Source organism: Jaculus jaculus, chromosome 19, assembly GCF_020740685.1.
Source record: "Jaculus jaculus isolate mJacJac1 chromosome 19, mJacJac1.mat.Y.cur, whole genome shotgun sequence".
NCBI classification, from domain to species: Eukaryota; Metazoa; Chordata; class Mammalia; order Rodentia; family Dipodidae; genus Jaculus; species Jaculus jaculus.
Genome location: NC_059120.1, coordinates 62,407,958 through 62,430,469, shown reverse-complemented (window position 1 = coordinate 62,430,469; position 22,512 = coordinate 62,407,958). Strand labels below are relative to the sequence as shown.

General features: G+C 42.6%; 1 pseudogene; it reads left to right on the top strand.

The window, feature by feature from the left end:
• Window positions 1-4,649: 4,649 nt before the first annotated feature.
• LOC101596456 lies at window positions 4,650-22,250 on the top strand (annotated as a pseudogene).
• Window positions 22,251-22,512: the final 262 nt, after the last annotated feature.

Here is a 22,512-nt window from a genome sequence, read left to right as displayed (position 1 = left end):
TACATCTATACTACCAACCTCACTAAATATTTTTCCTTTTTATTTATTTATTTATTTATTTATTTATTTATTTATTTATTTATTTTGAGGCAGGGGTTCTCACTCTGGCCCAGGTAGACCTGGAATTCGCTATGTAGTTTCAGGGTGGCCTCAAACTCATGGTGATCCTTCCACCTCTGCTTCCCAATGCTGGAATTAAAGGCGTGAGCCACTACACCTGGCTTAAATTTTTGTTGTTGTTTGTTTGTTTTTACAATGTAGTCCTGGCTGGTGTGGAACCCATGAGTTCTTAATCTGCCTTCCTCCATCTCCCAAGTAGGCTTTGGTCTCACTTATCTCTGAACTGTCTCAGACCTCTGAGACAGAACCCCTGTGTTGCAGTCAGGTCCGCATTGCTGGCAGAAATCACCCAAACAAGAGCAGCTTTTTTTTGGGGGGGGGGGAAGAGTTTAGTTTGGCTTACAGAATCAAGGGAAAGCTCCATGATAGCAAGGGAAAATGATGGCATGAACAAAAAGGGTGGACATCACCCCCTGGCCAACGTAAGGTGAACAATAGCAACAGGAGAGTGGGCCAAACACTGGCGAGAGGAAACTGGCTATAATACCAATAAGCCTGCCCCAAACAAATACACTGCCTCCAGGAGGTGTTAATTTCCAAATCTCCATCAGCTGGGAAGACTAGTAATCAGAAGTTTATGGGGGACACCTGAATCAAACCACCACTCCCTGAAAGTGAAAGTGAGAAATATCCTTGAGCTTATAAGGAGGATTCTCTATTTTCCTTATCTCTTTTGCCCTAAAGAAGGTCCCTCCCTAGATCTTTTTCCTTAAATCTGACACCCTCCTTAGATGTCTTTTAAAGTAATGTCCTCCCCACTTTTTGAGGCTTTTTGAGGTAGGGTCTCTTGCTAGCCCAGGTTGACCTAGAATTCACTATGTAATCAGTCTTAGGGTACCCTCGAACTAACAGTGATCTTCCTACCTCTGCCTCTTGAGTGGTGGGATTAAAGGTGTGCAGCAGTGAGACTGAGGCTTGTGCCACTATGCCTGGCATAAGTCCCCCCCACTTTAAAAAAATTATTTTACAGGGGGCTGGAGAGATGGCTTAGCAGTTAAGGTGTTTGCCTGTAAAGCCAAAGGATCCCAGTTCAATTCTCCAGGACCCATGTAAGCCAGATGCACAAGGGGGCACATGCATCTGCAGTTCGTTTGTAGTGGCTAGAGGCCCTGGCATGCTCATTCTCTCCCTCCCCACTCCATCTCGCTCTCAAATAAATAAAATATATGTTAAAAAATTTCTTTGACAGCCAGGTGTAGTGCTGTAATCACAGCACTCAGGAGACAGAGGTAGGAGGAATGCCATGAGTTCAAGGCTACTCTGAGACTACATAATGAATTCCAGATCAGCCTGGGCTAGAATGAGACTATCCCATTAAAAAAAGAAGAAGAAGAAGAAAGCTGGGGAAATGGCTTAGCAGTTAAGGTGCTTGCCTGCAAAGACTAGGTTTGATTCCCTAGGACCCACATTAGCCAGATGCACAAAGGGGTGTGGTGCATGCATCTGGAGTTTGCAGATGGCTAGAGGCCCTGGCACACCTATTCTCTCTGCCTCTTCCTCTGTCTCTCAAATAAATAAAAATTTTCTTTTTCAAGGTAGGTTTTCTAGTCCAAGCAGACCAGGAACTCACTCTGTAGTCCAGGCTGGCCTCAGCCTCCTGAGTGCTAGGATAAAAGGTGTGGGTCACTACAGCCAACTATAATTTTGTTTTTGTTTTTGTTTTTACTCTAGTCCAGGCTGTCAATGAACTTACAGGGATCCTCCTATCTCTACCCATCAAGTGTTGAGATTAAAGGTGTGCACCACCAAAACTGGCCTTTTAAAAATTTTTATATATGTGGATTGGGAGTGGAGGGGAACACCTGTAACCCAGCATTTGGGAGGCCTAGGAAAAAGGATCACTGTGAGTTCAAGGCCTCCCTAAAACTACATAGTGAATTCCAGGTCAGCCTGGGTTAAAGTGAGGCCCTACCTTAAAAAAAAAAAAAAAAAAAGCCATGCATGGTAGTGCATGCCTTTAATTCCAGCACTTGGAAGGCAGAGGTAGGAGGATTGCTGTGAGTTTGAGGGCATCCTGAGACTACATAGTGAATTCCAGGTCAGCCTGAGGTAGAGTAAGACCCTACCTCGAAAAACCAAAAGAAAAAAAAAAAAAAAACATGGGCTGGAGAGATGGCTTAGTGGTAAAGACACTTGCCTGCGAAGCCAAAGGACCTAGGTTCCATTCCTCAGACCCATGTAAGCCAGATGCATGAAGTGGTGCATGTGTCTGAAGTTGATTGGCAGTGGCTAGAAACCTTGGCATGCTCATTCCCCTCTCTCTCTGCCTCTTTCTCTCTCCCTCTCTTAAATAAATAAAACATAACAGAAAAGATATATTTTTAATGTATCCCAGGCTCTCTTGTTTAAAGAATGCATTATCTGGCTTTACGTGGGTGCTGGGGGAATTGAAGCTGGGCTAACAGGCTTTTCAAGGCTTTAGCTTTTGATCCCATTCTCCAACCCTATAAATGTTTGCTCTGCTTGACTTTCAAACTTATCCAGTCTTTTTTGTGTGTGTGTGGTGGTGGGGGGGCGGGCTTCAAGGCAGGGTCTTGCTCTAGCCCAGGCTGACCTGGAATTCACTGTGTAGTCTCAAAGTAGCCTTGAACTCATGGCATCCTCCTACTTCCACCTCCCAGAATTCTGACACTAAAGGTGTTTGCCACCATGCACAGCTTCATTTCCCAATCTTTTAATTCATTAATCAGCAAAGAAAATGAATCAGACTCAATGGTAATCAAATTTTCTTTGAGAGAGGGTTGTTTCAAGGTATGGTCTCAATCTAGCCCAGGCTGACCTAAAACTCACTTTGTAGTCCCAGGCTGGTCTCAAACTCACAGCAATCTTTCTATCTCTGCCTCCTGTGTGTTGGGATTAAAGGTGTGCACCACCATGCCTGCCCTGGTAACTAAATATTTTTAGGAAGGTGGTGTCAGTACCCAGAATGTTTTATGTTGATATCAAAGTGGGATACATTGGGTATCCTGAATAACATCTTCTAATAACTGTATATGAACCAAAGTTCCTGAAAAGCACTATATCTACTTCAAACAAGGATGAATGGACTGATGCTATGATCGTGGAGAGATGGGATGTTGCAGGATCAGAGCCAAATTACCTTGGGTTACCTTTAGTTCCTCAATAGCCACTTATTGTCCACCTCTGTGCCCTAACATCATTGTGATTATCATGATCACATGGAACCTTTTTGGAATATCCTAACAGACCTCCAGCTTCCACCAACCCAAAGGTGCAGAATTTCATCAGATAACATCTGAAACCTATAGCAGAGAGTTCTCCAGCTTTGTTGGGCCTTGAGAGGCCCAGACGCAAGGCCTAGTGGTACTTCCTGAGCCTAGCTAAAGTTTGGTGACCTGTCTCTGGCCAGCTATGACTCAGCAGGGCGCCAAATTGCCTCTGGCCTGCTACTTCTGCAAAAAAAGTTAGAATTCCCGCACGCTTAGAACCAATCATTTCAAGTCGCGATATGCTATTGGCCCTTACACCTCATCCTTTCCTGAGATTCCCCGCCTTCAACGCTATATAAACACCTTCCTGTTACAATAAAGTGAGATCCGGCTTCCACAAGTTTCCCAGCTCAGTGTGGTTTTTCTCCGGTTACTAGGAGAGGTTCTGAGTTGTTGACACTCACCATCCTGCTTAGCACCAAGGAGAGACCGGCGGGACTGGCTCTCCTACAGCCCTACCTGCCAGAGTACCCAGCACAGCTTTGCTGTTTGTTACAGCTGACAGAAAGCTGGAAGAAGCCATTCTGCATGCAGTTCAATTGGAGAAAGATAAAAACACCAGTGAAGATACTCAACAGTGGACACTGCAAGCCTTATATTTGGCCTGCCAGGCTAAATGAGGCAATGGGTACAATCGTGGCATGTCTGTCATGGTAGAAACCAACTGCCCTCTAATTGGATTGGAGGCCTGCTCCATGGGAGGGAATACATCCCTGATACTGAAAACTTAAACCAGGGGTAGTCATGAGCCCTAGGGATGTAACATCTGCTGCTGTCTGGCTAAATGTATATACTATGCTCACCAAACTGCCCAGTATGCACTTCTCTTAATGTCCATATCCTTATATTAATGCTATTTGCACTTTTGGTATAGAATCTTCTCTTTTCAGATGGCAGTGGCTTTGGGATGACTCAGAAGGCATCATGGTGCTGGAAAAAAGGGACTGGAGTGCTCAATACTACAATATCTCTATCAGACCTTTCAAGGCTCAGGGTCTATTGGAGAAGAGGTGGAGGAAGGAATGTAAGAGCCAAAGGAAGGGTAGGACTCCTTACAACATGCTTCCCCCAGACACAAAATGGCCTGAACATCCATGACCTCAGTACCTGACACTACCTACACAAGACCATCATAATTGGAGGAAAAGATCATGACATCAAAATAAAAGACTGATTGAGCTGTAGAGAATGAAGTTTCAAAGGGGAAAGTGGGGGAAAGAGGGTATTACCATGGCATATTTTTATAATCATGGGAGTTGTTAAAAAATTTGGAAAAAAATAAAAAGAATGGGAAAGTGACCTAACTATGTTCAGAAAGTAGCAGAAACTGCTGTGCACTGAGGATAAAGTGAATGTGGCTGTTCTCATTTTAGCTGGTTTGGCTGACTTTGAAACAGAATTAAGTAAATCTGATAAGTTTAATCAGAGGTTGTAATCAAAATTTTAAAATTAGTTGGTATTTCCTATGGTGGTGAAAATGGATCCAACCAAGCTATTGAGTTATCTACTGAAGTCCTCTCCAACCTGAAGTTCATTCAAGAGAAGAAATTAATAGGGTGGTATACTTAGATGAAATTAGCCTGGACACAGGCAAGTACTGCTTTGGAGTTGAAGATACACTAAAAGCTTTGGGAATGGGACCTGTAGAAATTCTAATAGTCTATGAAAATCTGGATATAATGAGATATGTTCTTCATTGCCAAGGCACAGAAGAGGAGAAAATTCTTTCGTTAACTCCAAAACAAGAGTAGGATAAATCTCACTTCACAGACAAAGACACTGGACAGGAACATGCTGATTGAGAGCACGCCCCTCTTGGATGGTTTGATAACAACTATAAAAAAGTTGAAGGGGCTGGAGAGATGGCTTAGCGGTTAAGGTATTTGCCTACAAAGCCAAAGGATCCCAGTTTGATTCTCCAGGACCCATGTAAGCCAGATGCACAAGGGGGCACATGCATCTAGAGTTCATTTGCAGTGGCTGGAGGCCCTGGCATGCACGCTCTCTCTCTCTCTCTCTCTCTCTCTCTCTCTGCCTCTTTCTGTCTCTCAAATAAATTAATAAAAATTAAAAAAATATTTGGAGCTACATTAGAAATTGTCATAGGTAAGTCACAAGAAGAATCCCAATTTGTGAAAGGATTTGGTGAAATTGGAGGTATCTTGCGGTACTGAGTAGATTTCCAGGGAATGGAATACCAAATGTGTGTGTGTGTGTGTGTGTGCATGTGTGCGTGTGTGTGGTACAGATTATATAGCTTCAAAATTCTTTTCTCTGCATTCCTTTATTTATTTTTATTTATTTATTTATTTTCGAGGTAGGGTCTCACTCTAGCCCAGACTGACCTGGAATGTACTATGTAGTCTCATGGGTGGCCTTGCACTCACGGCGACCCTCCTACCTCTGCCTCCCATGTGCTGGTATTAAAGGCATGCTCCAACTATGCCCAGCCCCATTCCTTGCTTATCTAATCTTGGGGGCTTTCCACTGTTCAAATTTTTTGGCATATTTCTATTGCCACTACATTCTTTCCTCCTCTTCATGTATATAATCCCTCATGTCCTATTCCAGAGCTATTTTCAGATATTCTTGACGAGTTGCCTGGAGTGTGATGGCCTCCATCCAGTTTTGGATGAATCTAAAGAGCAGGTTTATCAGGCAAGGCCCAAACAAGAGGGCTAGGAGGACCATGACCAGTGGTCCTGCTAGAGGGGCTACCTAAGGGCCCCAAGTGTTCCAGGAACTTTTTTAGTAGGACTCACTTCCCTTTCCTCTGGCGTTTATTCTAGCAATTGTCTTGCCTTCTTCTTAACTATGCAAGATTGGTTTGCATAGAAACAACATTTTTTCCCCTAGACATCCTAGATAACACTCGCTGAGCAGTTAAAGTCACTTGCTTGCAAACACTAACAGTCTGAGTTCAATTCCCCAGTACCCATGTAAAAGCCAGGCACACAAAGTGGTGCATACATGTGGAATTTATTTGTGGTGGCAAGAGGGCCTGGCCCTTCCATACTCTGTCTCTCTCTCTCAAAATAAATTAATTATAAAAAAAGAAATAAGCCAGGTGTGGTGGCACACCCTTTAATCCAGCACTCGGGAGGCAGAGGTAGGAGGATCGCCGTGAGTTCGAGGCCACACTGAGACTACATGGTGAATTCCAGGTCAGCCTGGGGTAGAGAGAGAGAGACCTTACCTCAAAAACTCAACCAAAAAAAGAAAGTAAGTAATGGGGCCAGGCATGGTGGTACAGCCTTTAATCCAAGCACTAGGGAGGCAGAGGCAAGAGTATCACTGTGAGTTCAAAGCCACCCTGAGAGTACATAGTGAATTCCAGGTCAGCTTGGACTAGAAGCAAAACACTACCTCAAAAGAGAGGGGGGGGGCAGAGAAAGAAGAAGAAAAACAGAAAGATGGAAGGAAGGAAGGAAGGAAGGAAGGAAGGAAGGAAGGAAGGAAGGAAGGAAGGAAAAGGAAAGGAAAGAATGAGGGGGTGGCTAAGGAGGCTGCCCTTGCCCCTTACAGTTAATTGCCCTCGCCCTCCTGAAGGTTTAATTGCAGGTTTAACTTTAACTACCACATATACCCTATTGTAATCTTTGTTTGCCAAATTGTTACATTTTTGTAATATTTTGTAACCTGCTTGCTCAACTGTCACACATGCATTATAGAAACCCATGCTTTCTTAGCCCCATATACTATAAGATCCCTTACAAATTTGAGCTCAGGGTTGATGTCATTATGGAGAGATCTGGGCATCAGCCTGGCTATGTAAATAAACTTCCTCTCCTTCACCTAGCTCTCTTGGCACCCAGAAATTCTGATAAAAAAAGCAAACTCAATGAGAGACAGAAAACTGGTGAGATACTATGTAAAAAAAAAAAATGCAATAATAACAATATTTTTTGTTTCTTTGACCCTCTAGTTTAGGCTAACCTAGTTTACTCTGTAGTCTAGGCTAGCCTGGAACTCAGTGATCCTCCTACCTCAACCTTCTGTGTGCTGAGAAAGGTATGAGCCACTATGTCCTGTTAATAATAATAAAAAGTTAAAAATAAAAATTTTTCTAATGCTAAGGATATAGTTCAGTTGCCAGAATGTTTGAGTCACATGAGTAAGGTCTAGGGTTCAGTCACTAGCACTGTCAAGTAAAAAATAAATCATAAAATAAAATGATATGCTGGGTCCATACCTGTGATTCTTCTAATATTTTGGAAGCTGAGGCTGGAGGATGTAGAGTTCAAGGACAGCCTGAGCTATCTAGGCAGACTGTCTCAAAACAACAAACAAACAAAGAAATATGGGCTGAGGACATGGCTTAAAGTTAAAGTCACTTGGTTGCAAACACTAACAGTCTGAGTTCAATTCCCCAGTACCCATGTAAAAGCCAGGCACACAAAGTGGTATATACATCTGGAATTTATTTGTGGTGGCAAGAGGCCCTGGCTCTCCCAAACTCTGTCTCTCTCAAAATAAATTAATAAAAAAAGAAATAAAGGAATGCAGAGAAAAGAATTTTGAAGTTATTTAATCTGTACCGCACATCCCCCCCACACATATAATATATATAACATACACGTACATATACATATACATTTTTAGGTTTTTATGAGGTAGGGTCTCATTCAAGCTCAGGCTAACCTGGAATTCACTGTGTAGTCTCAAGGTGGCCTTAAACTCACAGTGATCCAACCTCTGCCTTCCAAGTGCTGGGATTAAAGGTGTGCACCACCACACCTGGCTATATATTTATAAAATATTTAAATAGCATTTTAAAATTTAAAGTTAAAGTAAAGTTCTACTTTGAGTCAGTGTTAACTGAGTTATTAAGAAGTCTCCAAGATCAAGATAGAAGACTAGTTGAAAAGAAAAAGGGATTCAGTGGATAGGGGAATTAGGGAGGGGAGAAAAAGGAGGGTTGTGATGGGGAATTAGGATCAGGGTATATTGTCTACATATCCAGGGGTTGTCAATAAAAAAAGAAAGAATGAAACCTCCAGGGACACACTTATGAAAGTCCACAAGAACTGGGTCACTTATTACAGGCTTTTAGGGTCAGTTAATATAAACAGTGAGACTGTCGTTGCCCAGAATTACTGGAGTTACATAAGGCTCCAGAGATTTCCTGACTTGCAACGCTCCTTAGCCTGCATCTACCCTTGCTCTTCCTGGTAAAGTCCAGCCTACGTTGTTATAGATTTAAACATTGCCAGTTAGCTGGGTGTGCTTTATTGTTGGGTGTGAGACAATATTTTACTAATGAAGTATGCAGACTGCTGGTAGTGAATTTTGCTGACAGGAAAAAGGCAGAGTTGGAACTTGCGTGTAAATCATCTGGCTAGGTAGTCACAGTTAGTCATCATTCTCAGCAACAGCACTGTGTCTGGAGTGTCTCTAAAAAACTGAGCAGCAATTAGAATGCTCTGCAGGTCTGATTTACTCCCCTTCAGAAAATGCTCAGGTGGGACGTGAGTGCAGTGAGGGGGGTAAAGCTGAGGCACAATCTCTACATGGGTTCGTTTTACAATAATTACACATATCAGAGAACAGTGGTTGAACATTCCAGCCTTATACCTGTTTTGTTGAACTTATGCTTATTATCAGTCTGACATGCTGAAGCATTTGAAAAAGTCTCCACTTTTGAATATGTCCTGTGATTATAGGTTGTAAGAAGACATGAGCAGGCTTGGAAGTTATTGAAGGTGGGATCCCACCTCCTGTATCTTTGGTAACGTTAAAAAGGGAGACATGACAATAACCCCTCCATAGAATTTTAAATCACTTATGAAAGAGAGGATGAAGGAATCAGCTGGGCTTATCTGAGAGAAAGCTAATTTGAATTTACCTTTGGCCTTGTGTGGAGATATATTATTCCAAACTATTCAAAAATTTAAGGTTATGGTTCCCCTCCCTTAAGTGTTAATCCAATAAAGGGCTGGGAATATAGCTCAGTGTGCTTGCCTGCAAATCCTGCCAGTCTGGGTTTGATTTTCCCATTCTCCAGTACCCACTTAAAGCCAGATGCACAAAGTAGCATGTGGATCTGGAGTTTGCAACCAGAGGCTGTAATGTGCATTCTCTCTCTCTCTCTTTCTCCCTCTCTCTCAAATAAATAAATAAATAAAATTTAAAAACAGTTTAACCCAACTGAGCCTGTTGACCACTTAGCCAAGAGACTACTTACAGACATGCTAAGGGTGTATGAGGAATAATTCTCCTCTGAAGAGGATGATGGACTTACAGCTGCAGAGACTCCTCCCTCAAGGCAGATGCTTTCAGAGCCTCACAAAGCTGTCACTGTATGTTTGGGCTCTCTGTTTCCAACCTTGAACCTAACAAACATTTCTTTTCTCTGAATAGAATTTACTTCATCACTTAGTAGTTAATTAGTTTTACATTAATTAAAATATTTTATTTATTTATTTATTCAAGAGAAAGAGGCAGACAGAGAGTATAGGCAGGCCAGGGCCTCCTGCCACTGCAAACAAACTCCAGACACTTGTGCCACTCTGTGCATCTGTGTTTATGTGGTGTGGTGGTTTGAATTAGGTGTCCCCATAAACTCTGTATTCTGAATGCTAGGTTCCCAGCTGGTGGAAATTTGGGAATTGAAGCCTCTTGGAGGTATGTTGTTGGGGGAGGGCTTATGGGTATTATAGCCAGTTTCCCATTGCCAGTGTCTCCTGCTGCTGTTGTCCACCTGATGTTGGCCAGGAGGTGATGTTCAGTCTCTGCACATGCCACGTTTTCACCTGCCATCATGGAGCTTCCCCTTAAGTTTATAAGCCATAATAAACCCTTTTTTTCCAGACAGCTGCTTTTGGCCAGGTGCTTTGTACCGGCAATGTTAAGCTAACTGCAACATGTGGGTACTGGGGAATTGAACCAGGGCCATTAGGCTTTGCAAGCAAGTAACTTTAACCACTGAGCAATCTCTCCAGCCCCACTGATTTTTGTTTTGTTTTGTTGTTTTTGGAGGTAGGATCTCACTGTAGCCCAGGTGGACCTGAAATTCACTATGTGGTCTCAGGTTGGCCTTGAACTCAGCAATCCTCCTACCTTGGCCTCCCAAGTGCTGGGATTAAAGGGGTGCACCACTGCACACAGCTTTCTTTCTTTCTTTTTTGATGTAGGGTCTCACTCTAGCCCAGGCTGACCTGGAACTCACTCTGTAGTCCCAGGCTGGCCTCCAACTCATGGTTTTTATCTCTGCCTCCTTGAGAGGTGGGATTAAAGGAGTGCTCCAACATTCCTGGCTCCACTATTGTATTTTTTTCCCCCCAAGATAGGGTTTCACTCTAGCCAAGGTTGACCTGGAATTCATTACATAGTCTCAGGGTGGTCTCAAACTCATAGCGATCCTCCTACCTTTGCCTCCCAAGTGCTGGGCACCACCACCCCCGGCTTTCACTATTGTATTTTTCACTCACTATTCTTTGTGGCATTTCTTCATCTCTCTCATTATCCTCCAACCTCACTAAAGAGAGAATTTCCCAAGATTGTCTATTCCATTTTAAGGGCATTATTATACAGGCTTTGAAGATGTTATGAGTTAGTCTATTTTCAGTTCTATTATGTTATGGTAATAGGTAATAGGTAATGAGGATGTAGCAGTGTTGGTACCTGAGTGACTAGGGTTGGCTCATAATGTCAGGAAAGTTTAGTTTCATAGAAGATAGAAAGCCCTTGGTGACTTCATTCATCAAACTCCAAGCCCAGTTAAATATTTGCATGGCCTGGTAGTTCAGGCACATGGGAGGGGGAGAAAGGAGGATCAGAAGTTCAAAGTCATGTTCAGCTACATAGCATGTTCAGAGCTATTGGCTATATTAAGACCTTGTCTCAAAACACCCAACCAATACCCAGGCATGGTGGAATACACCTTTAATCCCAGCACATGGGAGGCAATGTTGGGAGCTATGAACCAAACCTTGGCCATGTTAACAGAAACTGCCACATAGCAAGTTAAGTTTCTACTTCCTCACCTAATATTCAATTACCAGAAACAATGGGATCATACACCTGGCTAAACACTCCCCCATCCTGCCGGAAGCTGATGAAGAAACAAAGGTTAACCAGTAACTCTGTGATCTTTGCCCTAACCACGTCCCCTTCCCCCTACAACTCCTTGCCCTGACCATGTCCCCTTCCCCCTACAACCCTATATAAACCTACGTGGAAAAAATAAACTCTGATCCCATGGGACAGGCCTCCAGTCCAATTACAGGGAAGTTGGTTTCCACCATGACAGATGTGCCACTATTGTACCCATTGCCTCCTTTGGCCTGGCTGGTAAAATATATGGCTTGCAGTTTCCACTGTTGAGTATCTTCACTGGCGATTTCTCTCTCTCATTGAACTGCATGCAGAATGGCTTCTTCCAGCTTTCTGTCTTGACAAACACCTAACATGGTCTCCTTCTTGTGTCTGTTTGCCTTTTTTCACTCAGGTTAGCTTCCACTCGGGTTCTTGTTCAACTCCCCACTAGCCGGGACAAGGCAGAGGTAAAAGGATCATCATGAGTTGGAGACTACCCTGAGACTACTACATAGTAAATTCCAGGTCAGCATGGGCTACAATGAGACCCTACCTTGAAAACCAGAAAAAAAAGAGGGGGGGGGGCTGGAGAAATGGCTTAGTGATTAGGGCAGTTGCTTCCAAGCCAAGGGACCCAGGTTTGATTCCCCAGAACCCATGAAAACCAGGTGTACATGGTGGCAAATGTGTCTGGAGTTTGTTTGCAGTGGCTGGAGGCCCTGGCATGCCCATTCTCTCTTTCTTTTTTTCTTTTTCAAATAAATAAAATAAGATAAAATGAAACCATATTGCTGTTGACTATAAGACAATTAGTTTCCTCTTCCCTGCCCATGGCCCTCCTCCCACAACCCAGGCTGACCTTGAATTTACAATCCTGCCTCAAACTTCCAAGTGCTGAGTTTACTGGCATGTGACACCACAACTGGTTTGTCTAGTTGTGTTTTGTTTTTCCTTTTTTTTTTTTTTTTTTTTTTGAGGGAGGATCTCACTATAGCGCAGACTGACCTGGAATTAACTATGTAGTCTCAGGGTGGACTCGAACTCATGGCAATCCACCTACCTCTACCTCCCGAGTACTGGGATTAAAGGCATGCACCACCATGCCCAGCCTCTCTTTTGTTTTGATGTCATCCTTTTTTCCTCCTATTGTGAGGGTCTTCCTCCCATGGAGCAGGCCTCCAGTACAATTACAGGGAAGTTGGTTTCCACCATGATAGATGTGCCACGATTGTACCCATTGCCTCATTTGGCCTGGCAGGCAAAATATAAGGCTTACAGTGTCCACTGGTGTTTTTTCTTTCTCCCATTGAACTGCATGCAGAATGGCTTCTTCAGCCCAAGTATGTGGCATCTTCCACAATAAGGTCTTACCACCTATTCCTGGTGGGAAACCAAGGGCCTCGGCAGTGGCCTATAATGTTTTGGGGGCATCAGGGACCTCCCTGGCCAACAAGTCATTGGAAAGTATCTCATCCGTGGCACTGAAAATTTTCTGGCAACAATCTATGGCACATGAGTGTTCCACTGTCCAAAATGGTAGGTTTCCATATGATTTATTTATATCCTCTTAGATTTTGTTTAGCCTTCCCTCCACGTTTCCTGTACTCAATCTCTTCCCCTGACCTCACTTTGGGCCTTTTCACCCCCATTGATCTATTCTACTTACATATATCCAATAACATCCTATTAAGAACCCCCCTCCCTTCCCTTTATATCTTTTTTCTACCTTACTGGCCTTTGCTGGTAAGATTTTTCTACAGAGTTTTTTATTTCATTGACTGTGTTCTTCATTGCTTCATTCAAGGCTGACTGGTTTTTCTTTATTATTTCTATTTCCTTATTTATGTCTTGTATTGACCTCTTTATTTCATTAAATTGGTTTCCTGTGTCTTCTTTGATTCCTTTGATCTCCTCTTTCATTCCTTTGAGTTCCTCCTCTTTGACTTCTTTGAGCATATTTATAATCATTCTTTTGAAATCTCTCTCAGGCATTTCCTCTAACTCATTTTCACTGGAGGTCATTTCTGATGCATTTATACTTTTTTTTTTTTGTTTCTCGAGGTAGGGTCTCACCCTAGCCCAGGCTGACCTGGAATTCACTAGGTAATCCCAGGGTGGCCTTGAACTCACAGCAATCCTCTTATTTCTGCTACCCCCCCCCGCTCCCCCCCCCCACGCTGTGCTGGGATTAAAGGTGTGTGCCACCACACCCGGCTTGAGTTTTGGTGTTTCTTGTGTTATAATGTAAATGTTTTTGCATCTTGGATTTATTGAATGCTTGGATTTTCTAGTTAGCTGCAGTATTATCAGATGTATCAATCAATCTGATGTATATATCTTCAGGGTAGGAGCTTAAGGTGCAAGGTGTGGTTTTTAAGACTCTCAGAGTATCTACAAACGTGACCCTTGATGTTGGGTTTGCCTGCTATGAGAGTATTCATGCAGGCTGAGTGGAACAAAATACAGGCAGATTCTAAATGTTAAGTAAACAGTGTACACATTCAGTGAAAAACAGTACAGTGTATTGATGCTAACAAAGTCACAGTTCCTTAGGGTGTGTGTTGCCCCACACCCTTAATCCCATCAACTAGGAAGTTAAGAATTCTGGTTGGTTGAGGATTCCAAATCAGCTTGTGACCTAGTGAGACCCTTCCCTAATGAACAACAGAAGAGGAAACAAAGCCACTATAAATCAGGAAGCAACAAATAACAAGCCCAAAATATAGCTTATTTAAGAATGGCAAATCTAGTGCAAACATTGGGCTGGAGAGATGGCTTAGCCAGATGCACAAGGGGGCGCATGTGTCTGGAGTTCGTTTGCAGTGGCTGGAAGCCCTGGCGCGCCATTTCTCAATCATTCTCTCTGTCTCTTTCTTTTTTTTTTTTTAAAAAAGTATCTTATAATAATAAAAAAAAAAGAATGGCAAATCTGACCATTCAGAAGATTTAACATATAATTTATCCTGATATGGAAGGTGCAATTAGCACTTCCAATTCAAGCCTATATACCAGGCTTATTTGCCAGGTACTGACTGGTGTAATCCCAGTTACCTTTTGGGACGATTTTGGTCTCAGTTATGCTGTGCTCCTGCTTGGGTCCCTCTTTGGTGCACTGTGGGTTCAAGTAGGCTGGCTGGGTCACTAGGTCGCTGCTGTGCTTGCCACTGCTGGGTGCTCTGATCTCCCTCCCAAGGTCTCTGGTGCTTGCTGGCACTTGCGCTGGCAGTGGGGGAGGGGAGGCTGTGGACGGTGGCTCTAGTTCTCCCACTGGTCCACATGATCCTCTACCTGGTGATCTGCTCCTCCATTGGTCGCTGTAGTCCTCCATTCACATTTCTTGAGTTTGCCAGCAGCTCTGGTGTGGGTAGAAAATCCCCTCACCTGGCTTATCTGTGGCTCAGGCCAAGCTTTGCAGCTGTGACCCTGCAGACTTTCTGCCACTGCTGGAGCCCCTCTTGCCCATGTGGGTTCTAGATACTCTGGATCTCTCCTACTTCTCTGCTACAGTTGGTACTTTCTTATACACCTCACTTTTTAGTAGAAGAGTGTATTTTGCTTGTTTTTTTTTTGGGGGGGGGTGGCTTTTTCTCCCTTAGGCTGTTTGGCATAGTTCCTATGCCACCATCTTAACTGGAAGTCTTTTTGTCTATTTTTTTAAAAACTTTCTCAAGTACTTGAAGCATCTCTCAGTTTAATATTAGAAGGTAAAAATGGTGTATAAGCTGGACATGGTGGTATACACCTGTCATTCTAGTTCTTGGGAGGTGAGACAGGAGGTTCAAAAAGTCAAGGCCAGTTTCTGCTATACAATGAGTTTGAGGCTACCCTGAGATACATAAGAACCTCAAAACAAAAACTAATGCTGGGCATATAGCTTAACAGTAGAGTTCCTGTCTATCATGCACAAAGTTTGATCCTCAACATTACCAAACAAACAAACAAACCACAAAACATATAATAGTGATGTAATGATAGTTAAAATTGAAAAGGGGTGAAAATTTCAGAATCTTATTTTTTTTCCTGTTTTTGTATATTTTTAGGCATAGTTTCACTGTAGCTCAGACTGACTTGGAACTTACTCTGTAGCCCAGACTGGTCTCAAACTCATGGTATTCTTTTTATCTCAGCCTTCCTCAGGCTGGCATTATAGATGTGAGCTGCTTCACCAAGCTTTATACTTTTTTTTTTTTTTTCATTTTTCATTGACAACTTCCATAATTGTAGACAATATCCCATGGTCATTCCATCCCTCCCCCCACTCTCTCCCTTTCCCCATTGAAATTCCACTCTTCATCATATCCCCTCCCACACTAATCAGGCTCTCTTTTATTTTGATGTCATGATCTTTTCCTCCTATTATGATGGTCTTGTGTAGGTAGTGTCAGGCACTGTGAAGTCATGGATATCCAGGCCTTTTGTGTCTGGAAGAGTGCATTGTAAGGAGCCTTGTCTTTGTCTCTTACATTCTTTCTACCACTTCTTCCGCAATGGACCCTGAGCCTTGGAAGATGTGATAGAGATATTTCAGTGCTGAGCACTCCTCTGTCACTTCTTCTCAGCACTATTGTTCCCTCTGAGTCATCCCAAGGTCACTGACATCTGAAAAGAGAAGATTCTCTAACCAAAAATGAGAGTAGCATTAATATATGAGTATGAACATTAAGAGAAGTGCTGATTGGGCAGTTTGGTGAGCATAGTATATACATTTAGCCAGACAGCAGCAGATATTATACCCTAGAGTTCATGACTACCCCTGTTATAGGATTTCAGTATCAGGGTTGTATTCCCTCCCATGGAGCAGGCCTCCAGTCCAATTAGAGAGTGGTTGGTTTCCACAATGACAGACATGCCACTATTTCACTTGTTGGCTCATTTGCCCTGACTGGCCAAATTTAAGGCTTGCAGTGTCCACTGTTGAGTGTCTTTGCTGTTGATTTCTCTCTCTCCCATTGAACTGCATGCAGCATAGCTTTTTTCAGCTTTCTGTCAGCAAGCTTTATACTTTAATATAATATTTGACTATTTTCATTTGTGCAGTTTCTTCCAACATAAGGTCAATACTATTTGGCCAATGACCTACTAAAATTTAAATCTCAGTATCAAGGAACATATTTTAAAGTTATTATCAGTTTTTTTGTTTATTAATTATAACCTACATACATATATATAATTTACCTTGATCATAATCCCCCTACCACTCTCATCCTCCCTGCACTGAATCCCGTCTTCTTTCCAACTAGTCCCTCTTATATATATTTTTTAATATTTTATTTTTTTTATTTATTAGAGACAGAAATAGGGAGAGAGAGATAGAGAAAGTGAGAATGGGCATGCCAGGGCCTCTAGCCACTGCAAATGAACTCCAGATGCATGACCCACCATGTGCATCTGGCTTACATGGGACCTGGAGAATCGAACCTGGGTCCTTAGGCTTCACAGGCATAGGCCTTAACCATTAAGCCATCTCTCCAGCCCCCCTCTTATATTTTGATGTCGTTTTATTGGCTTTCCTCCATCCATACAACATGTTAATGATGTTAATGGGTCCAATATTATGCAGGTATTGATAGTCGCTGTGAGATCCCGATACACTGGCCACTTGTATCTGGGAGAAAGTGCTCCAAATAAGTCTTCCCTTTGTTTGGCTCATACATTCTTTTTCTTTTTCAAGGTAGGGTCTTACTCTAGCTCAGGCTGCCCTGGAATTCGCCATGTAGTCTCAGGGTGGTCTTGAACCTCCTACCTCTACCTCCCAAGTGCTGGAATTAAAGGCATGGCCACCATGCCTGGCAGGCTCTCACATTCTTTCTGCCACCTAATCCACAATGATCTTAAAGGGTGTGCTACAGGTTTCTTGTTTACTGACAATCAACTGTCACTTCTCAGTGCTTTCATGAGTTTTGAATCTTCCCAGTAGTCACCACCACCTGAAAAGAGAAGTTTCCCTAAGTAAATATTAGAACTAATATTAATATACAGGCATAAACATAAATATTTAGAGGGCAATTTGGTCAGCTTAACATATACATTTAGTCAAACAACAGCAGTAGATTCCTCCCTAGGGTTTATGGTCTTCCCAGCCATATGGTTTTGAGAGGTTTTCAGTACAGGCACAAAGTTCCTCCTGTACAGTAGTCCTCAAATTCAACCAGAGAGAAGTTAAGACTATTGATGATTTCCCCCCCCCCCCCAGTAACCAACATAGTAATTTCCAGCACTATGACAGCTAGCCAGCAGGGAGAAGGCTTCCAGCTCAGTTCTAACTGGATTTCTCAGTGTCCTGCAACAAAAACATGTGGTTTTTTCAGCAATAGGGTCTTATCATTTAGTTCTGGAGAGCAACCAAGAAGCTTGAAAATAGCCTCTTGTAATCTCTTAAACAACCACAGCTGAACAGGAGCTGTCTTTAGCCTAAAACTCATTTCTCTCTGTGTCATATCCATCTGCTCACACAAGTCCATTTCTATGCAATACAAATCTGCACAATGGAAAAATGTAATAAACCTCTCACACAAATTGCCTCTAGCCCAGTCCAGTCAAAGTTCTTTCTTCCCCTCATAAGTGAAGCCTCACAGTCCACAGTTATTACTACTTTCAACTCTGACAGGAATAGTCCATGTAACTGGGGAACCAGTGCTCAGAGAATGTAGTGATGTAAGGAGCCCAACATAAGAAATTCATCCCTAAAGTAAGCCAATACTCTTTTGGGGTTATGATTCTTGTGTAGAAAGGAAATCTGGAATAAGGGTGGGGAGGTTGTTCAGCAGTTAAAGGCACTTGCTTGCAAAGCCCAATGGCCTCACCTGGATTCAATTCCCTAGTACCCTGATGTGCTATTTTTTTTCTCTCTCTCTCTCCTTGTAAATAAATAAGATCTTTTTTAAGCCTGGCATGGGGCACACACCTTTAATCTCAGCACTTGGGAGGCAGAGGTAGAAGGATTGCCATGAGTTTGAGGCCACCTTGAGACTACATAATGAATTCCAGGTCAGCCTGGGCTAGGGCAAGACTCTACCTCAAAACAAACAAACAAGAAAACAAACAAACTATATATTTTTTTCTTTTGTTTTTTTAAAGAATATTTAGTTGTGGGCTGGAGAGATGGCTTAGTGGTTAAGCACTTGCCAGTGAAGCCTAAGGACCCCGGTTCGAGGCTCGGTTCCCCAGGTCCCACGTTAGCCAGATGCACAAGGGGGCGCACGCGTCTGGAGTTCGTTTGCAGAGGCTGGAAGCCCTGGCGCACCCATTCTCTCTCTCTCCCTCTATCTGTCTTTCTCCCTGTGTCTGTCACTCTCAAATAAATAAATAAATAATGAACAAAAAATATTAAAAAAAAAAAAGAATATTTAGTTGTGACAGAGTAATTGTGGGTACACCAGGGCCTCCTGCCACTGCAAACGAACTCCAAATGCATATGACATTTTGTGCATCTGGCTATAAATGGGTATTTGGGAACAGAACCTGGGCCAACAGGCTTTGCAAGCAAGCACTTTTCACCACCAGCCATTTCTCTAGCCCAAAGAGTTGGTTCTTTAAAAAGACTAAAAAGATTGATAAATGCTTGGTCAAAGTAACCAAAAGGAAAAGACCCCAAAATTAATAAAATTTGTGATGAAAAGGGAGACACTACAGTAAATACCAATAAAATTCATAAGCCATGAGGTTATACTGAGGCAGTTTAGGGGTAGCATCCCCTCTCTCAAATACAGTAGAAGCAAGGATTGACCTTGGGCCTGTAAGATATCATAAAACCACACCAGACAGGTGAATAATGCCTCTGTTCTTATCTCTTCCTTTTTTGGGAGAGAAAGGAACATAAAGGGATTAGTTTATTTCACAGAAAAACCTGACCACAGGCACCAGGAGTCAATGGACAAGTCCAGTTGCTCATCCAGAGAAGTCAGATAAAAGACCCCAGTATGGGTCTCTGGGTGGGATTTCCTATTTTTTAGGAACCCCACTCTTACCCTCATGGACAGGAGTCATATTTCAATTCTTTTGTTTTATTTTATTTTATTTTTCGAGGCAGGGTCTCACTCTAGTCCAGGCTGACTTGGAATTCACTATGTAGTTTCATGGTGGCCTGAATTTATGGTGATCCTCCTACCTCTGCCTCCCAGAGTGCTGGGATTAAAGGCATGTGCCACCACACCCAGCCTCTAAATCTTTTCTTTTAATTTTCAAATTTATTTTTATTTATTTATTTGAGGGCGACAGATAGAGAAAGAGGCAGATAAAGAGGGAGAGAGAATGGCATGCCAGGGCCTCCAGCCACTGCAAATGTACTCCAGATGCATGTGACCCCTTGTGCATCTGGCTAAAGTGGGTCCTGGGGAATCGAGCCTTGAAATGGGGTCCTTAGACTTCACAGGCAAGAGCTTAACCACTAAGCCATCTGTCCAGCCCTAAGTCTTTTTTATTATTATTATTAAATTTATTTATTAATTTGAAAGTGACAGACAGAGAGAGGAAGAGGCAGATAGAGAGAGAGAATGGGCACACCAGGATCTTCAGCCACTGCAAACGAACTCCAGACGCATGTGACCCCTTGTGCATCTGGCTAACGTGGGTCCTGGGGAATCCAGCCTCGAGCCGGGGTCATCAGGCTTCACAGGCAAGCACTTTATACCACTAAGTCATCTCTCCAGACCACCTAAATCTAGTGTGTGTGTGTGTGTGTGTGTGTGTGTGTGTGTGTGTGTGTGTGTTTAACATGTTTATTTTTCACTCTGCTTTACTAGTACAAAAGTCATAAAAGGGGCTGGAGAGATGGCTTAGCGGTTAAGCGCTTGCCTGTGAAGCCTAAGGACCCCGGTTCGAGGCTCGGTTCCCCAGGTCCCACGTTAGCCAGATGCACAAGGGGGCGCACGCGTCTGGAGTTCGTTTGCAGAGGATGGAAGCCCTGGCGCGCCCATTCTCTCTCTCTCCCTCTATCTGTCTTTCTCTCTGTGTCTGTCGCTCTCAAATAAATAAATAAATAAAAAATTTAAAAAAAAAGTCATAAAAGTACAAACCAGACAGTTAAAAATACATTTGACATTCAAGACAGTGAAAATTTTCCTTTACACAGTTTTACATCAAGGTGGCAGCCAACTCATTTATTATACAAGAAGCTATCCATCGTTAGTGTTTCGTACAGTGAGTTTATTGTGGATCCCGAGCCCTCCAGAGGAAGAGGAAAAAACACAAGACCTATAAACATCAGTTGCTTTGAAAACACTTCACAATTCTCATCAGATAGTATAAACCAATACAAAGCTTAAGGGTTGAAAGGATTAAATGCTGGGCTTTTGACATATCTGGAAGCTAGTCACACAAAACAGCTCAAGTATTAGAAAATGTTTAAGATGTACTCTTGGTAGAAATACAACTTTAAAGATTTCTGAATATCCTTTTGTTTGTGTATTGCTGTAAAAAAAGTGCTGACTTGGATACAAATGAAGAATAATTAAAGCTGAAAATATCTTACATCTTATCCCTCAGTAAATAAAGGACACACCATCTTTTTAAAGCAAAATATTGTGGGTTTTTTTGTTTCTACAAGAAAGTCTTGGCCTAGGCTGCACAGGTTTTACTTACACCAGTGCACACTCCCAGAAGTCTCAAGCGGGAACTTTCTGGACTGCAGTGAAATGTGCATCCATGCTCACTTGTTAGTGGTCAGTGTGAATACACATGAAACTGAACTACCACTCATATAAAATGCTAGAAAATTTCAGTTTGTTGCCAGAAACAGAATCAACTAAGACAAGAATATTGGTAGTAAATACCTTGAAGTCTATCTTCACAGAAAAAAATTGCGGGGGGGGGGGGGCGTGTAGAACCAAAGCAGGAAGGCATTTGTGCTCTTTGGAATAAAGGAAGTACTCAACTGGCATGAAGGTGAACCCTGGTGCTTTCCCTCACCTTAGCTCAACACCTACTCAAAATACTATTTTTGCACTTTTTTAAAGATTTTTTTAAAAAGTTTTTATTTATTTGTTTGCTTATTTGACAGAGAAAGAGAGAAAGAGAGAGTGAAAGACAGAATGGGTGCACCAGGGCCTCCAGCCACTGCAAATGAACTCCAGACACATGCCCCCGCCTTGTGCATCAGGCTAACGTAGGTCCTGGGGAATCAAACCTGGGTCCTCTGGCTTTGCAGGCAAATGCCTTAATGGCTAAGCCATCCCTCCAGACCCTGTTTTTGCTTTTATGTCTTTTCAGATGCTTCATAAAATGCAAAGCACAAAGATAGTCAGACAGACAGACACAGAAAGAGACAAGAGAGAATGGCTTTCCAGGCCTCCAGGGAAAGACTCTGCTAAGAGCGCCATGCCAACAAGTGCTCTACCACTAAGCGAGTATAACCTCAGCCCTCTTTTCACTGTTTACTTTAAAAGAGCGTCCTGGTAAGCAGCCCATACTCACCTTGCCATCTCTGAGTTCCAGGCAGGCCTTGAACTTGCGATCCTCCTACCTCAAGCTTGGAAGACTTACTGAGCATTAGTTACGAGATGGAATGCAGGAATGTGAACCTAACATGCAGAGGCCCCTGCAGTCCTGCACAAGCAGGAATTGTCTTGTTTTGACCTCTGGTTTTCAAACAACAAAACAAACAGAATTTAAGTGACTTCTAACCATTTTCTCCCTTTATTCAAATGAGAATTGCGCAGATTAATTTTTTTTTTTTTTTTTTGGAAAGCGCTCTCAATAATTTCCAATTGGCCTACGCATAACATAGTGGTAGCAGAAGTTAATGCTGATTTTGGAATTTTTTTTTTTTTTTTCTCCAGGAATCCAAATCTGGTTCCATATGACTCCATGACCGTGTTAGGGAATCCGTTTCTCAAGACTAGAGTATTTCCAAGGACAATGACATGAAAGAAAAATCTTCTGTAACAGCCAGACTGTGTACATAATCACAACCAATCTCAAAGTGGGATGTAAGATTTAGGATAACAAACACACACACATGCATGCACGCACACACCAACACAAGTCCAGGCTATACACAAGCAGCTACTCTGGACCTTACATAGTGATTCCCAGGGAAAAGCCACAGCGTGCATACCAATACCAACGCCAGGAAGGGGCAACTGGCTGGGGATGGTCAACAAGCTCAACAGGAAGCTCTTTCCCTCCG